Source organism: Mandrillus leucophaeus, unplaced genomic scaffold, assembly GCF_000951045.1.
Source record: "Mandrillus leucophaeus isolate KB7577 unplaced genomic scaffold, Mleu.le_1.0 Scaffold299, whole genome shotgun sequence".
Lineage (NCBI taxonomy): Eukaryota > Metazoa > Chordata > Mammalia > Primates > Cercopithecidae > Mandrillus > Mandrillus leucophaeus.
The window spans coordinates 422488-429140 of NW_012103131.1; positions in this window are offsets into that span (position 1 = coordinate 422488).

The window sequence follows — 6653 nt, forward strand, 5'->3', positions numbered from 1 at the left end:
GTATATTATTGCACTTTTTACTCAGTGGTACACTGTAGCCTAAGGCTATAGGAAATTTCAACTTATTTTCTCCCCATTATTCTCTACATCATTTTAGAAATCTACATATTAGTCCCCCCCTTTTTTTTTTGTCATTCAGCAACATGTCGTGAGTGGTCGCTATGTCCAAGGTGCTGTGGACTCTGAGCCACCATGCAAAGATGAATAAGAATAGCTCCTTGTTTAAATGTGTGCCCATTCAGATGTCTTTTCTATTCATCACAGAAAGATTGAGTAGAAAGCTACCAAGGTCACCCTTATGCAGAAATATTTCTTTACATCCATTAGAATGATAACAGTAAGTGCTGATACCATGTGCTAGCCATGATTCTAGACTCTTGACACATATTAACTCACAACAGCCCTATGAGGGAGGTGCTCTTGGTTATCTCATTTTATAGGCAAGGAGACTGAGGCATAGAGGGGTTCGAGAAGATGCTTATTGGTAGATGGCGGAAATGAAACGCAAACGCCAGCAGTCTTGCTGATGAAGGCCCTCCTAGATTTATTCTTTTGCATCTAAGCCTTGTTTATCTTCAGGAGCCTTCCAGTAAAATACTACCAACAACTAGCCCTTTATTCATTAATAATTCTTCATGAATGAGTTTCAGATACTTTGAGGCAGAGAAACTAGCTGAGAATGGAGCCTTTGAGACAAACGGGTGTGGTGGAAACGTGTGTTTGGGGAGAAGGCCTGGGAGAGTAGGTAAAGCAATGGGAAGATGCAATTAGAAGGATGAGAAAAGCACTGAAAAGAAAACTAAGGAAAGAGCAAATAATCTCACTCTAGAATTTTGCCTGGGATTTGCTATGTGCCATGTTTGACTCCTTATCTTAAAAAATAAATAAATAATAAGTAATTTATTGAGCCCAGGAGGTTTGAGACCAGCCTGGGCAACATGGCGAGGCCTCTTTTCTACACAAAAACACAAAAATTAGCCAGGCGTGGTAGCACATACCTGTAGCCCCAGCTACTTGGAGCCTGAGGTGAGAGGATTGCCTGAGTCTGGGAAGTTGAGGTTACATTTAGCTGTAACTGCACTCCAGCCTGGGGGACAGAGTGAGATCCTGTCTCAAGAAAAAAAGAAAAAGAAAGAAAGAAAAAAGTAAAGACTCAAAGTTACCCGAGTGTGGGGAGAATGACAAAATCCACGATAGAAAAGAAATCTGAGTGGTGGCTACAGTGTCTGACACACAATTATTTGTACAGACAGCTCACAATATAAGGAAAAAAACCTTATTTTTTAACATAAATCATGGTAAGTGGAAAATAAGATGGGAAGACAGGCAAACATAGTAGTATTTGTAGTTAAACTCAGATGTTCAGATGGTGCAAATGGGTTAAACTCAGATGTTCAGATGGTGCAAATGAAAAATTTAAATCCCAGCTACATAAAGTTAGAAATACCTAAAACAAAACAGCACAGAAAAGTTGAAATAAAGAGATGGAAAAAGACCATACAAATGCTACAAAAAGGAAAGCAGGAATAGCAATGTTGATATCTAACAAAACAAAATTAAAGGCAAAAATAATCTTAAAGGATATCTCATAAAAAGGAAGAGTTCACCAAAAAAGTCCAGTAGTCACAAACTTTATGTCCTTAACAATGTAACTGGAAACTACATAGAGCAAAGCAAATAGAAATAGAATGAAAAAAATTGACAAAGCCATTTTCATAGTTGCTGACTTAGAAATCACCAAGTCAAATAGAAGGTAAGAACAGATGTAGAGGATTTGGGTGGCGTAATTAACAGGTTTGATAAAGAGCGAGAACTTTTTTGTTTCTTTTCAAATGCAAATGAACGATCATTAGAATTTTGTCTCAAAGAAAATTTCCACAAATTCCAAAAAGATAAATTTTATAGGCAGCACTCACTATACACAATGATAAGTAAATATATAAACAAAAAAGGTAAGATATAGAAAAGCTAACCATGCCGGGCATGGTGGCTTATGCCTGTAATCCCAGCACTTTGGGAGGCCAACACAGGTGGATCATTTGAGGTCATGAGTTTCAGAACAGCCTGGCCAACATGGCAAAACTCTGCCTCTACTAAAAATACAAAAATTAGCCAGGTGTGGTGGCCTGCACCTGTAATCCAAGCTCCTCAGGAGGCTGAGGCGGGAGGACCGCTTGAACCCAGGAGTCAACGTTGCAGTGAGTTGAGATCACACCACTGCACTCCAGCCTGAGTGAAAGAGCAAAAAAAAAAAAGCAAAAAACGAATGTTGACAATGATATGACCAGCCCAGGTCTCGAATCTTCAGAGCTTCGGGGAGGCGGTACAAGAAGGCATGTCAGGGACATGCAAGGCAGCATGGTTTGTAGCAGCAAAAAGTTAGAAATGGCTGAGTAGGAGAATAAATAGGTAAATCATTGAAAATGCGCACAAAAGCCGTTTTAAAAAAAAGGAAGATCCATGTATGGAGATGAAATCAAGTCATATTGTTTAAGGAGATAGCAAGTCACGTAGTATTTGTGCAGAACAATACAAAGCTACATATATTTCTGTAAATACATACGTGTATAAATTCTTAGAAAAAAAAAGCTTGGAAATTAGCCAGGCACAGTGGTGCACACCTGCAGTCCTAGCTACTCCAGAGGCTAAGGCGGGAGGATCACTTGAGCCAAGGAGTTCAAAGCTGCAGTGAGCTATGATCATGACACTACACTCTAGCCTGGGCAACAGAGTGAGACCCCATCTCTTAAAATAAAATAATATAAAGAAAAAAGTAGAAAGTATACTGCCACACCAATAACCGCATTTAACTCTGGGGGCCTGTGCTGGCACTGGAGGTCATTAGCATCATCTGTACTATTTGAATTTTTATATTAGGACTATATTCTTATATTACTTGTGTAATAGGAAATTAAAACAACCTACCAGGCTACTGACATCTTTTACTTTTATGCATCATTCTCCCTTTAACCGATTTTTCTGCTTTTCTCAAATAGCCACAGTGAAATAGGCAGCTCTGTTTAGCCTCATGGGAGACCAGACTCTGACACAGAGAGCACAGAAAAGAGATCTGAAACCTATGAAGGTTTGACCTCCCTAGGTAAATAGCACTGTTCAGGTTTAAATGCTTGTCCTAAGCAAAGGAATGTATGGCTTGCTTTGCCAAGCAGAACTTCACAGAGAAGGCTTTTTGTTCTCAGGTACAAATTGGGCCATGTGTACTGGCCTTGGGATTAGGATCTTGTCTTTAGTTGTGATTTGATTTTCTATAATTTGACCCAGGGTATTCAAATGTAATATTTCCTTGAACATGAAACATTTGTATTAAGGAAAAAGGAAAAATTCAAAACTTCTACTCAAGTCAAAGGGCACAGGTCCTGTGTTTAAATTGGATGGACAAAGTATGGCCCAAGGGCCAAATCCAAGCCACTGCCTATTTTTGTTATGGCCTACAAGCTAAGAATATGTTTTTATGTTTTAAATGTTATATAGGTATGTACAGTATCCTCAATTTTGCCTCTTGCCTAGAAAGCCTAAAATGTGTACTCTCTGGCACCTTTAGGAAAAAGTTTGCCAACCCCTGATTAAACGATTGCCTCTGAATCAAATTTTGAATGAAAAGGTTGGTCAGTCTGTCTTGATGTCATACCGAAAGAAGAGAAAGAGAGAAGACTTCCCCTAGGAACCTGAGCCATTATTCTCTCTTGATTTTCTTTGTTGACTTTCTGGCCCTATAGGTTCCCTCCTACAACCTACAAACACGATTGTCTTCTCTTACCCACAGTTTCCGTTACCTGCATCAACTGTGATTCGAAAATATTAAGCAAAAAACTCCAGAAATAAACAACAGATAAGTTTTAAATTGCACGTCATTCTGACTAGCATGATGAAATCTTGCACAATTCTGCTCTGTCTCAACAAGAACGTGAATCATCCCTTTGTCCAGTGTATCCACGCTGTCTGCCCTACCCACCTCTTGGTCATCAACATTGTCTGCTCTTGACATCCCGCCGTCTTCATTGTCATGATTGGTGACCTAGGATGGCACAAAGCAGAGGCTCCACCTTCTCAGACGTTGTCGGAAGGTCGATAGTAGCCGAATGCTGCATCACGGTGCCTATGCCATTCACACAACTTCATCCTATCCCACATGCATTTTATCATCTCACACCATCACGAGGAGGGTGAGTACGACAATGAGACAGTGAGAGACCACATTCATATAACTTTTCTCACAGTGTGTTGTTATGATTGCTCTATTTTATTATTATTGTTAATCTCCTTCTGTGTCTAACTTATAAATTAAACTTTATCATATGTACAGTAAAAAAATGCAGTGTATATAAGGTTCAGCTCTAACTGCAGTGTCAGGCATACACTGGGGATCTTGGCACATATCACCAATGAATGGATAAAGGGGGGACAACCATATGTTCATGTCTTCCCACCCTTAAAAAATCAATTTTCTGTGAGCCACTGCTCCACAGTGCTGAAAAGATGGATAGCGGTCACTCTACAGCAGTTCTTCATCCTCATTACTCCTTGATCCCTTTTTACCTGGTGTTCATTTTGTCAGTGAGTTTAAACAATGTTCTCAAAAGCCATCTTTTTACCTGTAATTGGTGACCTATTATATTTGTCCCAATTTATATAGTTTCAGACACCCCTCGTCTTCCTAAAACCCCTTTGCTCCTCTAACAAAGCACCTCCTCTTTTTCACTGACTCTTCCTTGGCTTCTTTGGCCTTAAATGGAAATTTTTTTTTTCAAGGCTCTGCTATTGTGCCTCTTCATTCTCTGTACAATTGGTTCTAAACCTCACTGTGCTTTTAGAATAACTCCAAGAGACCTCAAAGTGCAAACTGTGGAATGCCATTCCCAGAGTGTACCAGTCATTGGATATAGTGTTTATTTTTAGATCTGTCCAGCAGGCTTTGGAAATTTATTTTTATTTTATTTCATTTCATTTATTTATTTTTGAGACGGAGTCTCACTCTGTCGCCCAGGCTGGAGTGCAATGACACGATCTCGACTCACTGCAACCTCCACCTCCCAGGTTCAAGCAGTTCTCCTGCCTCAGCCTCCTGAGTCACTTGGGATTGCAGGTGCCCGCCACCACACCTGGCTATTTTTTGTATTTTTAGTAGAGATGGAGTTTCACCATGTTGGTCAGGATGGTCTCGAACTCCTGACCTCGTGATCCACCCGCCTCAGCTTCCCAAAGTGCTGAGATTACAGGCGTGAGCCACTGCACCTGGCCGGCTTTGGAAATTTATGTCTAAAATGCAGGTGAAGGATGAGAGTAGGAGACAGAGATCAGGAAGCCTTACATAAGTCTGGTGGTATGAAAGTCAGATGAAATACTCAGGAAGGACTGGCCGTCTCCTGGGCTTTCTGCCCCTGGATCACATGGGATGTCTGTAAAAAGGCACATTTCCTGACCTATGAGTCTTATCTTTGGGGCTGGGGCCTGGGAATCGGCATGTTTAGTAACCTGCCAAGGGATTTTCATCGCACATTAAGACTTGAGTAGTTGCTCAAAATGATTCCATCCCCAAAGTCCGTGCTCCTTTCCAACTTCTCCCCAGCACCCCAGTCCAACAGGACCAAAGAGGTAAACCCCAAGCTCCCTAGAGACCCACCTACTTAGCCAAGAAGCAGAAGGGGAGCAGGCGGGCCCCTTCCCTCTGTCCTCCTGAGGTCAGAGGTCCTTGCGGATCCCCATTCACTCTCCCAGTGTGAGGCAGAGAAGCCACGCACCAACTGTTCTCCGAGTTCGGTGGAACCAAAGGCAATTTAGGGCAATGTGTTCACAATTCTCCACCCCAAAAAAGGAGCCTCCGTGGGGCTTGCTTTAATGAGATTTTACTTTATTAGTTCAAGAGTTAATGAAGAAACTGCTGATAAGATAAATCACCTTAGGTGCGGTGTTTGGAAATTTTCTCTTAGAAATGAATTTTTTTTTCCTTTTGAATATGGAAACTAATGATGAAGTCATAGCAGGAGTGTAAGTTTTGGTGCCTTTAGAGGGTCAGGAAGTAGGGAGGGAGAGCATCTGACTGAGTGGACAGTTCTTCGAGCCCTACCTTATTTTATATTCTATCTGTAACAGAAACCCATCACTATAAAATGTACATACAGTTCCTTTACGCATTAATACTCCATTGTACCAACCCTATTGATTTTTCCAAGTAGACAAAGGCTAAGAATATGCTTATTGATTGTTACTTAGTGCATTTTAAGTGTATTTTGTAATAAAGAGCATTTTGAGACTGAAACAAACTTTCACTTAACCAATGGGCTAGTTGAAATTTTAATTAAATGTTATTAAACGTTTTTTGTAAAAAATAAGACTATTCACAATTCTACATTCAATGTCCATCAGCTAATGTAGAGAATTACAATCATATGCCATGCAAGTGACAACTAGACCTATGTAGTTAATATAAGGTAGGAGGAATTGTGAATTACTAATATTGCAAAATGTTGCTCAGGTACCATGTGAAACTGTTAGAAAGACAAGCCAATTCGTGGAACTTCTGAAACTAACTATTGGAACACAAAGAGACAGAAGGCGGGAAGAGAAACCAAAACCCTGAAGAGCTTTGGTGTGGAATTACCTAATTTGGGGTAAAATAGAAAGAAACTTCTCTT